Below are 18,758 nucleotides of genomic sequence, written 5' to 3'. Positions count from 1 at the left end.
CCACACTGCAATTAATAATTTCAACGATTACAAATTTATTTATGAAATAGATCCCTATTTATACTAGCATACCTTTGAGATTTATTATATATTTATGAAAGCAAAGGACGTCGACTTGATTGGAAGCTTTCCTTATTTGGGTCCATGTGATAAAAGAATCTCTAACTCTAATAATGATACAGTTTACGAATTAGTATACAGTAATACCACACTGATTTTGCACAAAATGTATATCCGTCCTATATAATGCCTCATGATGTGTGCTTGTTATAATTAATATAGATTTTCGTACTATTAATGGAACTATCCGTCAGATCTGTCAGCTTTCATTGTGTAGCGTCTGTTCAATAGATATTTTAACATCTTACTTTAGGTAACATAGGACAATGGTTATTTACTCAACGTGTTTTCAGTTTCAGTGCTAAATTATATATCTTTGGCAAGTATATAGTCTAGTCGTACTCAATAACAGACAATAAACATGACCGTCATTAGTCGCTTAATTTCGGTTCGTATTAATCATTAATTTGTCCCAAATTTCCATCGTTTCTAAACGTAAGTGAGCAAGAAGAAGAACAAGAAGAATGAAATATCTGTATGTTTGGGAATATTACATTCATAAGTGAGACACATTTGAATTCGTGAGAAAAGGATCCACTTCAGTAACGATATTGGCGCATAGGCGATGACATATTTTCCCCCACTAACTGCAGTATGTCGAATTAGAGATGAAATATATTGTCTTTAAATGATCTATATGTAACTTACAAAATAAACAATGATTTGCTTTGTTTATATATTTTTGTAGGGGGGGGGTCAGGAGCGGAAACTATGTTTGTATTTCAATTCTCGAAATTTGTTATTATTGTTATTATTATTATTAATATTATTATGATTATTATTAGTAGTAGTAGTATTTTTATTGAACCGTATATTGTGTATATTTTTCCAACAATAAGTGTAATAGCAGTAGCTTTGTTTCCACTTTCTAATGCCGTTTTAATTCACAATCAACCTGTTTTGAAGTACAAATATAAATAATATGCAATTATTGCTGGTGTGAAAAAATCATATCAGTTGAATTCAGGTATATTAAACGTAACATTTGAGTACTAGTGTACCTTACATATTCACTACGGAAATGAACACCTGATGAATCTATGACCCATACAATATTGCGATTTATTCTTACGGTTATATGTAGGAAATTATATCATCCAAATTTGAACAGAAATTAAATATACGTCAATACATTACTCGTTGAAAGACAGTCAAGGAAATTATGTTTATATAAAGACACACTTTTATAACGCATGATGAGAAATAACCTTTCTATTGACAGACATTATGTAGAGAGGGTGGTTATTTTCTAAATTTACCTACTAAATCACATTTTAACTCGTTAGTAAAAACAAGATACTAACCCAAATGTTAGTTTCTGTGTTTATTATTATCAGCAATATTTCTTTGTCAAATTGTGCAACTTACTTTGCTAGGAAATTTATTTTCAGGACTGATATTGACGAATACAAACATCAGCGGCGTAAGTGAAGCTATCACTGTAAAGTCACTGAACATTAAAACCCAAGCAGGCATCAATGCATCAGAGAATATCAATACCGTAAAATCGGTATTTTCATCAGCCATCTTCTTGGAAGTTTGAGGCACCTACGCAAGCAATTCTGGTACCTTCATCAATGTACCGAGTCTAAATGGAGACTTGAGCATTCTAATAGATTCATCACGTTTTAATTTGAACAGAGAGACAGTGCTAATTGAGCTGAATGATACACAGAATATGTATATTCAACTCTTTAATAGCACATTTCAAAGTAGCACATCCAATGTCATAAGCATCACTGAACAAAACCCGCAGACAAATTTAACACAAGTTAATGTGGACATACAAAATAGTAGATTGAGTAGCGTATCTAGTAATACGATATCGGTTTCTACTTGTTCTGTTCATTGTAGCTTTCTGACACATCGTGGCATTTTCTCCAGTTCATATTATATCATTTACATTAATGCACACTCATCTAACACACTGGCTGTCCAAAACTCTTTTACTGCTAGTCAAAGAGCGTTCTTTTTCCAATTCTGCAGCAGACAGTTTGAAAATGTGAACGTTAGTCGGGTTATAAGTATTCAAAACAATATATTCTCAACATCATCTAATGGGGAGGATATTTATTACAACAGCTGGTATACAAATGTTGCAATACACACATTCAATATTCAGGATAATGATTTTGCACAACCGGGAATCACAAATAAACAAGGCTTTGTAGTCTACAGTCCATATTGGTACAACACAGCCAATAATTATTTCATTAGGGAAAATTCATTCTATGGGTATGGAACTGCTTTAAACTTCAGTGGAAAGGCAAATGAAATTCAGATATCCCATAATATGTTTTTCAATAATTCGTATGTTTTGAAACTAAACAGCAGAGATTACGGTACAGGGTTTGTAAATATATCTGAGAACCGTATAGAACATAACAGTGCAGATGGAATCCTTCAGATTCAGCCTTCTGTGTCTGATGAGAACGTTCGAATTCATGTCGTCAACAACACATTTGAAAATAATACTGGCTCGGTAATTCAAGTGTCTGCTCCTTTCATACTTCTTAGACATAATTTATTCGCAAATCAGAATGCCAGTTACAACCTGTGAGTCATTCCTGACAGAGGAACGTCATTTGCAGGCAAGGTTATTAATGCTTCTTTAAATTATTGGGGAACCACGAATGTCAACATTATTGGAAAACAGATATATGACGCAACCTACAATGCATTGTTATCTGATGTCGTTTTCCTGTCATTTCTCGGCTCTGTGAACATATCTAACATTCAAGATGAAGACGACGCATTCGTACGTCCCAACGGAGAAATAGGAGGCATGGTAAAGGAAAATATTTATTTGTCAATTGGAAAAAGCCCTTATTTGGTGACCTCGAACATTGAAATTAAAGAAGAGGGAACACTTACGTTCGGTGCTGGAGTAATCTTAAATTTAAAGAGAATCTTGGAATATCTGTCTTTGGTAAGTAAAACTGTAAATTGTATAATTTCAACTGCATTTGATGACCTTATAATTCAAACTGCTCCAATATTGGATTCTAATAGATTCTCTTTTATAAGTACGTTTTCCAATTTTCATGCGCTCGTTATTTGACTATCGATGAATGTTTTCGATGTTTGCTTGGAAGTTCTCATGAATAGACAGACAGATACTCATAAACCATGTGTGGACTTGTTTTTCTATCTTGATTCTCCATCTGGTGATATTTACATAGCTATATATTGGCCCATTCTTGTTACTTGATAGTGACAGAATCCAGGACTCCGCGAAAATCATTTGTCGTGGATTACATCTTTCTTTTCGTATCTAACTTAGGTCGAAATTGCACTCTGACATAACATAAAACTCTTACATTGTATGCATGCCCCAATCAAGTTTATGTCATTTATTATATTCTGATAAACAGTTGCTCTCTTGTATTCCCTCCTGTAAACCGCCATATTACCCTTTTCAATTCAAATTTCATGATCTTTAATAACTTTAGGTAATACTTCACATCCAGTTCAGCTTTTCTCGGAAAGACATGACCAACAATGGCGAGACATAGAGTTCAAGCGAAATAGAGGTACAGTTACTGTTTCAGTTTCTCTAATAATAGTGCAATTCAAGGTTATGAGATGGTAGTTAAGTTGTACTAGGTTATTTATTTTCCTTAGGATTAGATCATTTAATGTCAACATTTGTCCAATAATGCAGCTAGAAATAAAAAGAGAAAAATGGTATGTAAACGTGCAAAAATGAACAATGTGGTATAAACAATACTCTTCAGAAAGTGAATTAGACTTAATAATTGATAATTTTTTATAGTGTAAAATTTAAATAATATCAGCGTCATTCGATAAGTTTCAATGAATTTGAAATATGTAAATATAAGCCCATTGGAGAAGGTCAGGTCTTTTGAATTTGCGTTAAATGTGTTATCATTGTAGATCTCTCCATTAGATTCACGTGTTAGGCTTAAGGGTTTATGCGGGTGAAGATGTTGCATGTAGCAGGAATGATTTAGTTTTAGATCCGTTCTGGATGCAAGCACTCTCAGGCTTCACATGCGGAGTTCGAGAGTGTAGAATATATATATATATATATATATATATATATATATATATATATATATATATATATATATATATATATATATATATATATATATATATATATATGTGTGTGTGTGTGTGTGTGTGTGTGTGTGTGTCTTCTTTATGTTTGCAGGCAATGTAATGTCAACTTTACGCAGCATCCACGTTAACAATACGCTGAATGGTGTCTCTATCAATGGAAATTTTTCAGAGATAAGTGGTGTTGTATCCAACTTCTCACAAGAACATGGGTTTATATTCACCACTACAAAGGATAACTCTTCTTACTATGAAATAAAGGTTGAAAATCTTATTGCTGACAACAATACTAAAAGTGGCGTTCTCATCCGGTCAGAACAAATACCAATGAACTATCCAAGGATAGAGATTCAGACTTGTTTAGTACAAGGAAACACCGAAAGTGGATTTAGTGTCGAAGCAAATGCCACAGTAATCATTTCAAAATGTCATATTGTGGATAATTAATTGAGTGGAGTATACATAAACACTGGGGGAAAAACCCACCTCTTCTCATCCATGCTGTCTCTGAACCGTCAGTATGCTTTAAATGCTTACAGGCCCTATGAAGTCCTCCTTGAATCTTGCAATGTGTCTAATCATAATTATGGCAGTTATGCTGATTGGGGAGCATGGAATACGCGGCAATATATAGAAATCTATCTTGATCAATCATCGCGTCTCAACGTGACCATGAAACGTAATCGATTCGTAAATAATACAGCGGACGGAACTCGTCTATACAAAACTTACTATACTAGTAGTGAATACTTCTATACTTTAGAACACAATACATTTCAGAATGGCAATCGAACACTCTTAATTACGGATCAATCGACTCGTACGCATACGGTATCGGACACATTACGATTCGTAATAATACGTTCGAGAATATCACTGAATCTGTGTTTCAGTAGCATATATTGACATAGATAAAGTGTCTACCGTTTGGATAATGAACAACACTTTCAAAAACAGCATTACCGCAAACTTAATTGTCTTTACAGGAAATGTCGACGTTAGTTACAATGGTAATATTACCATTTATGAAAACAATTTTCTAGACAATAAAGTAAAGTCAACAATCGTGTTGAACACTTATTACGATAATGTAACAATATCTAAAAATATTTTCAAAAATATAGGATCCGAATGTGAAGTAGTGAGACCAGACTTCAAAAGTACCTTTTCTCTTGATGCCAAATTCAACTTCTGGGGCGAATCAAAAGGGGAGAGGGTTGTAGAAAAGGTGTGCGGTTTTGAAAGAAACATGGTAAAATCTTTCATTTACTATGTTCCATGTTATATTGATGTCAACATGCAAGTACAACTTGCACAGGAACAAGACACATTCAACTTAGATGGCGCCCTAGGAGGAGAAGTGACAGGAGTAGTTAATCTATTAAAGCAGATGTCACCGTATAGAATTACTCGATCGATCATGTTGAGGTAAATCGTTCAACTTTCAATACGATGTTTGGATCAATGTATAATAAACTGTTTCTCTCGAACATTTTCATACAAATATTTTCAAAACTGTGTTTATAAATATATTTTATTTGAATTTTGACATGTGTAACTATTTGAACTGCGTCCTGTCTCACCTGATAAACTTTACTTGCCCTGTTGGTGCACTTAAATATTGTATCGACTCAACGCAAATTTGTTACTTTTATCTTTCTAAGATATAAACGTAATTTTCCTCCTAAGTTAAATTTGCTATCCATTCTTTCCTTTTGAAACTATATTATGAAATGTCAGTGGATTTTCACCAGGTGAAATTCTTACAATTTCTTATAAACCAATCCTTGTTTGAAATGTAGTGCTCCACCAAAGTGGCACCTGCTATACTCTTTTGATTATGCAAATAGCAAACATCTGAATTCCAGAAACGATTCAAGACTCGTCATCGAAGATGGGGTGATACCTCAGTTTGAGAACGATCGCGGAATTTATGCATTTGGTAAGTTTGCAAAATTGTACCTGGTCACATATTATATAATAAAAAAATGGAATATGCTACGTTTTCACAATTTAAAAAATGTCTTTAAAAATTGTTCATCTTTAAAGAGAAATCATTTTTACTCTATGCAAGAAGCAGAAGGGCTGAACAGACCAGGTTTATTTCCAAATTTAAAACCTCCTACGAAAAAATAATTTATTGAAACCTTTATTTTCGATTTCAAAGGCTGCTACGGGTGGTTATTTTCGATACGAACAGACCTTGCTGACATAGGTGTGTGTAACATACATACGCGGTGAAGCAAATTTTTTTTAAAAAAATATTTGGTCGAGACTAACAAGTAATATTTTTGCTATTATCAATTAAAATTATTAGTATATAAATATTCATGAGTGTCGGAGAACCACATTCTGCTATATTAGTACGAGAACGATTAGAAGCAATGAAATATTATATTCCTGTAAGAGATTCTGTTAAAAGAAAAATACGAGCAGTTGAAGATGCAAAACGTGGATTTAGAGAGTTATCCACTGAAGTATTTAAACCAGTTACCGAAACCACCGAAAATATCCTACTTGGGGATATTAGAGATCCTGGTATTAGAAAACGCGGTATTCTTCCAGTGTTAAAACAAATTGAAATGCAAACTCGACCTCGACCTGTAGCTGCACCTTTACCTGCACTTGCACATGAACCTGCACCTGCACCTGTGCGTGAAAAATACGATAAAGAGTTTAGTCCATATGAAATAGCCAGAATGAATCAGTATCCACTTAATACTCAAGAAGATTTTGTAGAATTTGGTAATTTTGCTTATAATTCTTTTACAGATAGAGAAAGATTTTTAAAATCTGATGTTGATGTTGCTAATCGTCAAAAATTTGCTGATCAGATGATTTTACTAGATCAGCTGGTTTCAAGTATGATGCTTGCCAAGGATAATACTAATGAAGCTGATCATAATCCGTATAATATAGGACGACCGAGAAATCATGCTGATAATAACGACGCTGATATGCGCCAGTGGTTATGAATGCTAATCCCAATTACAACCTAGGTTTTGCTACGCGCAAAGCTATGTTAGTAGGAAATAGCAGAAGATTTTCATGAGCGATTCCATTATCTCATATATTTGGATTTTGTAGAAATTTTAGAAAGGTAATTTTTGGAGCCAAACACACAGTTACTTTAATTCGAAAAGGTAGCAATGATGCCATCTGGCGAGAAGCTGGTGATGCTGGCAAGGTATTATTAACTAAATTTACCCTCTGGATGCCAGCAATGACTCCATCAATAGATGAAGAACAGAAACTACTTTCTTTTATGGATCAAGGTGGTAAATCAGTTATGTCGTGGCTAACAACAACTACTGATTCTACCATTACCAATATTAATGGTGATTTTACTTGGCGTATTGCATCACAACAAGGTGTTTCTGCACCTAGACATATATTTATTGCTCTTCAAGGTGTTAATCGATATGATCAAACACATAGTCACATGATATTTGATCCAGTTGCTGCTACCAATGTATCGTTGAGAATAAACGGAAAACAAGAACCGTCTGAAGAAATATCGATAGATTTTGTAGCTTATTCAGTAGCACGTGCATATCATCGCTTGTTAAGTTTAAGGGGCGAGATCAAAATATTGACACAGGTTTGCAAATATCACAGATTTTTAAATCGTTATCCGATTTATTATTTTTCACTAGAACATCTCGATTTGGTAAAACAATCTGTCGTTGATATACATTTCAAGGCAAGAATTAATACAGGTGGAGCTAATCATAAAGCAATCGCTGTTATACTTAGCGATAGAACTATGCTTCTTGAAGGTATTAGCGGCCGAATGAGAATCATTGACGCGCCGGTAGAAAAAATGTGATCTAAATTTAAATCAACCGTATAATTATAAAATGCCATACGATCATGTTAGTGTCACTCTGACTCCATGTCAGATAAAAAAAAAACTTCAATTAAATATAACAAAAACCTGCGGGGTAAAATTAAAATTAAAAAATACTCAAATTCAAGGTGGACCAAATAAATTAGCGTTAACTAAAACTCAACATAAACATTTTACCAAAGCTAAACCAGCGAATATTGGCGTTCACGTTGATCTTAGTCCAAGTGCCATCAGAGACATGGTCAAGGTTGGTGGATTTTTGCCGCTTTTAGCCGGAATTATTCCAGCATGAATTGCAAAGGCAGCGGCGGCGGCTCCATTTATATCAGCAATGGCAGCAGCCGCGGTTCCATTAATAGCAAAGGGCGCCGTATTAGGTGCGGCCGGATACGCAGATAGCAAATTAGCACAAAAAATAACAGGAGGACGATGTAGTTAAAAAAAGGACGCGGACTGAGATTGCCAGGAACGCTAGCGTCGTGGTACGGAAGAGGCCTTCGATTGCCAGGAACGCCAGCGTCGTGGTACCCAAAAACGCGATAACGCCAATGTCAAATTTAGATTTATCTAACGAAGTAAAAAATATAAAAAAAATTCTTTAGAGGTGTATTTATGAGAGATCAATTACCAGCCAAACCAAACCGCAACGAAACAGGAATAATAAATCTCGATAACAGTATTGGTCCAGGAACACACTGGGCTGCTTACGCGATAAATCCACGTGAAATTATTTACTTTCACGCGTATGGGTTAGTTATGCAAAAAAATTAAATATCCCAATTTGGTATTCAACGCAACCAACGCAGACGCTAACTGATCCACCGATATGTGACGCTGAAACAATTAATATTCTTGATGCGATATCAAGATCAATCAAACCATATCACAAAGTCGTACTTGATTACACGTCTGATAAATTAAATCAATCACGATTAAATAATGGTTGATATTTATGGAAGATCTTTATCAAGAATACAAAAAGGACCAGCTGATGTTGATTTATCTAAATATGCAACAAAAGACGATCTTAATAATTTATTAGCGATATCAGGAGTAGATCCCGAAGAGGTTGTTATTTTTCAGGATCAACATGGAAAATTACAAACCAGTAACGTCAAACTAGATGATATAATTCAACGAGGCGAGTATAACGCCCACGTAGGTGATTTTACTGGTTTACAAGAAACTGTTAGAAAATTTAATGAAATAACCGCCGAAATTAATAGAAAAATTAATGAAACGGCCGCCGAAGTAGATAGAAAAATTAATATAAAAACCGTCGAAATAGATAGAAAAATTGATGAAAAAACCGCCGAAGCAAATAGAAAAATAGCTGAAATTAACCTAAAAATCGCTGGCATCAAAGCTGCTACTGATCTATTTGAAGGTGTTGGAAGACGGCTTCCAGAAATTATTGGTAAAACTAATTTTATTAATATTCCACAAGCAATAACACCACAACAAGTTAGTAATATCGTGTTTACAATTTCGTCAGGATCAGCAATATGGACACCAGAAGATAATAGTTTCAAATACAGCGCGCCAGTTACTGGCGTGTATCAGTTATACGATTTTTCCTCGGTGAGATTCAGAATAAACACTAAAAAATATAAACTGAGACACTCCGCCGATAGATTTCTTGGATTTTTAAATCTTTTAATGAACAAAGACGTCGAAGAAACGTTCGAGCTAGAACCACCCGAAAGAGCGACGGCAGTGCCAACAAAGTTTTGGTGGTTCATGGAATTTATCGCTGAATCACCTCAATTATTTACTTAGTAAGGTACAATGAGTGAGTCCGATTACAGATATAATCTCGCACGTACCTGGCAAGATTCATTAAAACTCATCATAAATACGTACCAGGTAAAAATAAAAAAATATCAACGTCGATTAGTTGCCACTGACGTAGTTGTTTATTCGGTATCAGCAGCAGTTGCTGGCGCCGGAATAATATTATCCGCGGTGACAATGATGGCACCGGTCGCTGTTACGATCGCTGTATCTACGGCAACAACAATTGCAGGTGTTCTTAATATTATTGCAAAAACAATATCTTCATGTACGAATGAGAAATTATCTTCGTACGTGCTTAAATTACACACGGCAACGGCGGCATATTCGACATTATCATCGTTGTTATCTGAGAGTCTCAACGACGGGAATATATCTGATTTTGAGTTCTCAGCAATGATAAAAATTTATAACCAAGCCGATATTAAAGCTACGAATATTAATAACGTCGGAGCTGCAACAGATTGTGACGAACACAACACCACCAAGAACAACAATGATCTCGGCAAGCTCGATTAAGCCAGAATTTAACATTAATTTTCCAACAGCAATTTCCGTCGACTTAATCGCGTTTTCACAATTGCGAGTTTATCACAGTTGGCCCAATATTAGATCAAAATCATTTGGTAGTTTATTATCAAATAATTCGGTTGTTTTCGCTAACAAAATAAAACCAGGTGGTACTCCAGATTGGATCGTTGTTGGATTACCAACAGGTAGTTATCAAATCGAAGAAATTAATAATGAGTTATTACTTAGAATAAAAAAATATAATTGGAGAAGAACCAGGTATAAAAATAACCGCGCATGAACCAACGTTAACTTCGATCATCGAGGTAAAATCACCGTACTTCGTTGATATTTATGCAAATTCAATAAGAACAGTTCTAGGTTGGCCTGAGGTTATACCTCCAACACCACCAGTATCACCACCACCGGAAAAATCCGACTATGTCGCTGATAAACAATCATATCCTGAAATTGTTCCAAGTTATAAAAATAAATTAGATTTCATGAAAATTTATACTGCAGGAATTGAATTTTTTGTTTCTGGTAAAAGCAATTTATCGTGGAAGTTATTAAAAATAGGAGAAGAAGAAAAATCTTATCGACAAAGGACGATAGAACGAGAAAATATTTTTCTAAGTGATATTATTGCATTTTTCAAAGAAATTCATGAGAAACATCAAGAATAACTACGGTTGTTACGGCAGTATTTTCAGGAGTGTATTTTTAACGTATCGAGCTCATGTAAAGAGATAATTAAACACGTAGAAATATTAAATCAACTAGCATCTGACATGGAATATTTTCACACGCGAATAGGTCAGGCAATTATTGATGAAAAAACAGCAAATAAACAAACATTTTTAACTTTACATGAAATAACCGAGGCGACGCTGCCAGATTATAAATTTTCTGGTTATAACGCGCCTGAATTAAGAAAATCCGTCACTGACACCATCGATAAACATTTTTCACAATTAATCGACGCGTGGAGAAAATCGTTACCGCCAGCATCTATACTTGCGCATAATAATGATCAATTTGGACTCGGACGACATATTTCTCCTGACGTCGTAACTATAACAAACGTCGTCGCGGTTAATCTTCACGCGGATGTCATCGAAAACAGCTACAGCGCAGACGCGTCTGTGTCAGATCATGCCCAGCAAGGATTTATTCTTTATTCGTTTTCAGCAAAAGAACAACCAGGATTTTTAATTATACAAGAACCAATTAATCCTGTTTATCTGCGGTGTTATAATCGATTATTACCGAGAATTAATTTCAGATTAACCGACCAAGATGGAAATTTACTTGATTTACGCGGCGAAACGTTAAATATTAATTTGTTAGTGAGATCTTAAGGATCTTCATTCTTACCACGGTAAAAAAATGACCAAAAAAATAGATAAAATACAAAAAAAATATCATTTTTTTAATTTTTATAAATCTCATTTATAAATTTTCCGAATTTACCATTTTTTTAAATTGTCTTTCTCGGGTATTAATTACTTTTCTTGATTCTTACTCGTCAGACAATTATGATCTAATCTTTTCAACGGCATTAGATAACGCGACAAAATCCTTAATTTGTGCCTCGTTAACAGATGCCAACGACTGATACATCGCTGCTTGAATCTTCTTTATGAATTTATATTCGGCTGGTAGAATGTATCTACCCTCGTGTTTGTTTTGTGCGAGTATCTCAAAGTCGGAGATAATTTTATCAGTATCTAACTCGGAAGATAATTTTATTTTTTTGTTTTTTAATTCTTCGATGGCGTCAATTACATTATTGATATTTTCTTCGTTCATTATACAAATATTATGTCTTTAATAAATGTAAATATTTTATTTCTGAAATAAATTTATTCATCAGATGATAAATAATAAAATTCGATCCATTCTTCAAATTTATATGAATATGTCGAGGAAATTATTTTTTCTGCAACATATCGCACTGAGGCTGATTTAATATCAAAATATTTACCAGCCGAATACATTGATTGAAATGTAATTTCCTCGCCGGTTTGTACGTTAACTGATTTTACCTCCTTAGATTCTTTTCGTCCACCGACGTTACCAGATTTTACATTTTCACTTTATATTAGAAAATGTATTATTCAATGTATCTCCGTCAATATGGTCAATTACAAGTTTATCTTTGATTGGTCCGTTAAAACATTCATACACAAATCAGTGACATCGATGACATTTTTTTGGATTTGATGTGGTAAATCTAAGATAACCAAAAATATCAAAAGTACCGACCGTATTTTTTGTTTTACAATGTCTGACAACACCGTCGCATGACGCCTCGTAGTTATCAAAGATTGGGTGCTTCATGAATATTGAATTCATATAGTAATTATCATTTGTCTTAATCAAGATTTGCTTGAAATCTATTAATATAATCTTCTTCACATTTGGTTATTCTGTCATTGATGTTAGTTTTTTTGTCATAATGTCGCTTTAGTTCTCGATAGCGTTTATCGCCGCATTTTCTGCATAATCGAGTTTGTACATCTTTGCGGTCCTAAACTACCACCGCGGACAGCTGGCATGTGTTCGCCGCAATATTCACGTTTCCACGATTTATTACAAGAAGTCAACGAACCAAAGAATAGCCATTTGCAATGGTTCATTATTATTTAAATATTTGTTTAAAATATAACATGAAATTATTTGACATTGATGAAGTTGAATACGATATACCTGACGCTGATAAAGCAAAGAAGGAGTTTTTCGATGATGGGGCGGTTCATACTTAGTCAACATGGAAAACAAATTCAATTAATAACACAATGACCGACGAACGAGCCAACAAAATAATTGATTATATTCGAACTCATCACGGCAACGAACAGTTTATATTTGGAATAAAATTTATCGCACAAATGTCCTACGACGTATGGGTTATTCAAGATAAACGTGATCCTATAATCGGAGGAAAGAAAAATGTTATTCTGTCTGCAGGTAGCCGGCCTAGATTATTAACTGGCATAGATAAACCGTACTACGCTAGATCCTATCCGGTAAGTGCTGTTGTTTATGGAATTTATAAACTAAATAATAAACCAGAAGTTAAAGATTTATCTTTGATGAAAGTATCTTCGGTGATAAATTGTGTAGCTGAACGAGTAATGGAACATCTGAAAAGTACAAAACGTAGATCTGGTTTAACATCGTTGAGGTTAGAAAAAATAAATACCTGGGCGGAAAAATGAATGCCTGGGCGGAATCAGTCGTTGATGGCGCATCAATAACTGACGTTGCTGTGTTATCGAGTAAATTAAAATTTCCCATGGTGGTAAAAACGTTATCGGGGGAAATTTTATATGAGTCCGAGTACAAATCTCGAGGAGCATCGATTGAAATTATTGATCATAATTCACACGCGTGGACATCTAAGGTAACAATTTTTCCACGAGATCGAGTTGTTAAATTTTATCCCGTAGAAGAAGATTCTGAAAATCCTACAGAAATGTTTAAATTTATTCACAAAATAACTAGATCAGATCCAGTAACAGTGTGGTTATTTCGCAGCGAAGATAATTACGATCAGTTTGTGCGACCAAACGGTGACGTTTATAGAAATAAATTATTACATGACTCGATGAGTGAATTAGCAGATAAATACTCAACAAATTCTGAGCAATTATTAACTAATTGTTTTGCTGTTCCTTCTGTTGCTGCTCACGCTACTAGAGAGAAAAACTCATGGAAGCCAACCAGGGGTGAATTTCTCAAAGATGTCCAGGACAGTTGTGTCGAATATGGTCACGGCGGATTATGGAACACTAAATACGACAGCGATAATATGATATATGTTGACATGGCTGCGTGTTATCCTGGAAGTTTTCTAGGGCTAGGTGAATGCGCTAAATATTTTGCTCAATTTGGTCATCCTTGTAGTGAGATGACTAGAGTGTCAATTAACGGTCCTTTGCCAGATTTTCCCTTAACCGGATTCGCCCGTGTTGTATCATTCGAATTTGCTGAAAATTTACATAAAATATGTTACGTTTGGTTTGGTAAACATTTTGCATATCAACGTTGGGTTCATACTGCGCTGCTTCGATGCATGTTAGATTCAGCAATGTTAACTTCGTTGACAGTTAGTGAAGCAATTATTTCGTATAAAAAACAAACTAAAGTTTGGTTACCAACTGACCTCGACAAAAAACCGCCAAAGATTTAGTAGAAAAATAATTGGTAAATTTACTCAAGGTGGTGCTTACGATCACAAACGGCATCATTCTAGGTTATTCATGGACGACGCCGAATTAGATTTTATAATTACTGATACCGCATCAAAAGGTATATTTTGTAACCGAGAAACTATTTACGTTGATGGAACAAAATTAGGTACCGTAGTTAGTTATCTTCACGGAGAATCACCTCAATATACTCATTTAAGATCATCAATGCTCGCATATATAAGTATTAATTTAGTTTAGATGATAACTAAATTTCCTGATATCGCAGTCAGAGTAGCAATTGATTCATTTTACATCGATGACAAATACGCATCGTTGTTAGAAAATCTAGTTGGTGATGGTGCGTGGGGCACCTGGAGAATAAAAAATGAAGATATTCTTTGTTATTGTGAATCTGTGCACGTGAATGGACCTGCTGGTTCAGGAAAAACTACTCGAGCAATAGAATTATTTAAAAATTCAGATTTAGTTGTGTTAACGCTAACACATAGATTAGCGAAAGAAATGAAACAACGTGGCGTTAATTCTTGCACTTATCACAGCTATTTCAAATATAGCGGTGGTACTTGGACATCTTCGCGAATGGGTGAAAAATATATAAATAAAACTATTGCCTTTGATGAAATTTGTACAGTAAATCTAAAAACGTTAAAATTATTTCTTGATTGGTTGTCGTTAAAAAACACCGACGTAATAATGTGCGGAGATCACGGTCAACCAAATCCAATTGACAGCGAATCACCACATAACTGGCTAAAGAATTTTGTTGATTATTACGAGGAAGTTAATACCGATTACAGATCTCTTGATGAATCACTAACTGAGTTTAAGAAATTAATTCGATTACAATCAAATAAAATCCAATGCGACGTAATGAGAAAAGTAATCGATGAAACATCAATGAAAGATTTCTTAGATTTATGGCGGCCATGTCATTTAATAGTTGCGAGTAAAAAAATAGTTCGTGATGATCTTCAGCGACAATTATTTCAACTACAACGTGAAAAATTTTATTATTGCCAGTACCGTTATGTTATCGGCCAGCAGATACTCGACGACAAAATATTGACGTTGATATACCAGGAGGAAAAAAAAAGAATTTGGTGTTGAATGATATTGTCGCTGTTGATATTAATCTCGTGAAGAGGCGTTAAATGTAGAAAAATCTCCGTGCAAATTAGGGTATGCTATGACAATTCATTCGTCGCAGGGACTGACTATGGACACAACTGTTTGGGTTGTTGATGATCGCAGAGAATGGTCAAATTTAGTTTATTTAGCCGTTTCTAGAGTTAGAAAATTATCACAACTACGACGAATTGGTTATTTAAGTGATTTAGGTGGCAATTGAGTATCAGCGGAAATTATTTGTAATTCTTCGCGAGTAAATCCACGTTGAGGAGCTAACGAATCAAGAACATAAATTGCAGGTCCTCCTGTTGACCTTGTTACGGTAGATATTTTATGTGATGCTACGCTCCAAATGGGATCAGTTGCTCTTTTTCGCCCACCTTCAGCCTCGCCGGGTTTATATAAATAAGTGACGATGATACTACCTAATACCGGCCTAGTTGAAAAATCACGCCTAATTATCGGTATATTTGTTTTTGTAATAGCAATTGCTGGTTTTATTTTTATTGTTCGTGTTATTTCGTTATTAATTGCGTTAATTACATCAGATAATCTTTCTACCCATTCCTGAGATCGCTCATCGGAGATAAATTCCCTCGCATATTGATATCCAAATAATCGCTCATCAAGTGTTTTATTAAATCGCTCAACAATTGATTGATCTCGGTGAATTTCAACGTGACCGCGCCGTATATTTGTATTATTTTTTTTTCATCAACGACGAAACAGCACCGAGAAATTCCCTACCTGGATCAACCTGAAGAAGATTTGGCCATGTTAATGGTCCTTGTTGATAAATTCTGTTAAATGCGTTTGCAACTTCAGTAGCTGTTTTAGTTGCTAACGGCTCTGCTTCTTTGTACCTGCTAACAATATCAACAACCGTCAACACAAATTTGTAAGTTTTACCGTCAACGGTGTCATGGGGTAGAAACATTATATCAGCCTGGTGAACTTCATTTGGTACACTAACATCGAAATGTGCATGTTCAATTCGCTTAGGTGGAGGAAGATAAATTTGCCAAACAGCTTGCCTTGATAACCACGATGCCGCCACGGGATTTTTTACTTTAGCGGCTTTCGCAAGTTTGCTAATTGCTAATTTTCCTCTCCAAAATCCTCGTGGAGAATAATAAATTGCTTCCATTATTATTAATTACCAGCGCCGATCATTAATTTTCCTTTCATTGCGCCTTTGACTGAAAAAGTAGCTAATCTTTATATGATAGATTTATTAAGAATAGAATTTAGAGCTTGAATTAAATTTACATCAGCGAGATGCCTTTGTTGTAAATCGCCACTTCGATAAGCAATATCATGAATGAGACACGCATCATCGATAGCATTTACTGGTTCTTCATTTGGATTTGGATTATTATTATCATCAAGTCTAATATCTAATCGAGTACCGGGACCGCAATAATTATATCCAGGTAGATGTTTTTCTCCGGGATATTTTGCCCAAGGAGCACCAGGTAATCCATTTAATGTTGATGCGATATCACCTCCGTATTTCTTTTTTTTTAGGTTTTGTTTTAGTTGATTTTGTTTGCCCAGATGAACCAAATCTAACTTTCTTTATTCCACATTTCGCGCACGCACCGCTCATTGCTGGTTTACCATTGCGCGTTTTAACTTCAGTCAGACCTATCGTTGGAGTACGCGAGCGACATTTTACACAATATAAATCCATAATATTATTATATCATGAATGTAATTGATTTTTCAGCCACAAAAAAAAAACGTGAGGAAGTTAAACATCACGCCGCGCTACCAAATTCCATTAGAATGATAAGAATAGGCCCATCTGGATCTGGTAAAACTCAGTTATTGTTAAATTTGATAATGAGATGGTTAAAATGGGACAAATTATATTTAGTTGCACCATCTGTTGATGATCAGCGATGTTATCAAGTATTAAAAGATTTTAACGAAAACGCGTCCGAGATAAACGATAACGTTATTGAATTTATCACAGATATTAATGAAGCACCATCTGTCGAAGATCTTTACGGAGAAATAAATAATTTAGTTGTGTACGATGACGTAATGTTAGATAAACAAGCAAATCCGGCTAGGATATTCTCTCAGTGACGCCATGAAAATACAGACGTTATCTATGTAACTCAGCGATATACACAAATACCAAAAATAATCAGGGATAATTGTAACATTTTAGCGGTATTTAACGGCGTTGACACACACACACGCTAAGAAATATTCATCAAACTTGGTGTAACGGCGACATGGATTTTGTTAAGTTTAAAAATCTATTTAGCCGTGCTCAGTTAACTCCACATGGATTCATAACGATAAATTTACATGATCCACGATCGCGATATCGGATTGGTCTCGACCAAATATTTTAAAAAAATAAAATTTGCTTCACCGCGTATGTATGTTACACACACCTATGTCACCAAGGTCTGTTCGTTTCGAAAATAACCACCCGTAGCAGCCTTTGAAATCGAAAATAAAGGCTTCAATAAATTATTTTTTCGTAGGAGGTTTTAAATTTGGAAATAAACCTGGTCTGTTCAGCCATTCTGCTGCCCTATGTATATGTATATATATATGTATATATATATATATATATATATATATATATATATATATATATATATATATATATATATATATATATATATATATATATATATATATAAAGAGAGAGAGAAAGAGATAGATAGATCTGCCATTCTGCTGCTCTATGTATATGTATATATATATATATAGAGAGAGAGAGAGAGAGAGAGAGAGAGAGAGAGAGAGAGAAGAGAGAGAGAGAGAGAGAAAGAGATAGATAGATCGATAGATAGATAGATAGATAGATAGATAGATAGATATAGATATAGATATATAACTCACACCAAGTCTTAATAAAAATCAAATGAATTCCTTTGTTTCCGCCAAATATTTGACAAATAAGACAATGATGGAAAACTTTTTATAACTTTTTGGAAGTTCGCATTGAATGTTTAAAGATGATTTAGTTCATTTAATTGTATTCGTAATGGGAGATGAGGATGTAACATTCAGGGACCACTATAACG

General features: G+C 34.5%; 1 pseudogene; it reads left to right on the top strand.

Annotated features, from left to right (window-relative positions):
* Positions 1-18,758, top strand: part of LOC149772566 (uncharacterized) — a 78,167-nt pseudogene that overhangs the window by 20,952 nt on the left and 38,457 nt on the right.

This window comes from Sinohyriopsis cumingii, unplaced genomic scaffold (genome assembly GCF_028554795.1).
Source record: "Sinohyriopsis cumingii isolate HCF-2022 unplaced genomic scaffold, ASM2855479v2 utg001392l, whole genome shotgun sequence".
In the NCBI taxonomy this organism is placed as follows: Eukaryota; Metazoa; Mollusca; class Bivalvia; order Unionida; family Unionidae; genus Sinohyriopsis; species Sinohyriopsis cumingii.
The sequence above is the reverse complement of the archived record's forward strand: the minus strand, read 5'-3'. Positions and strand labels throughout refer to the sequence as shown.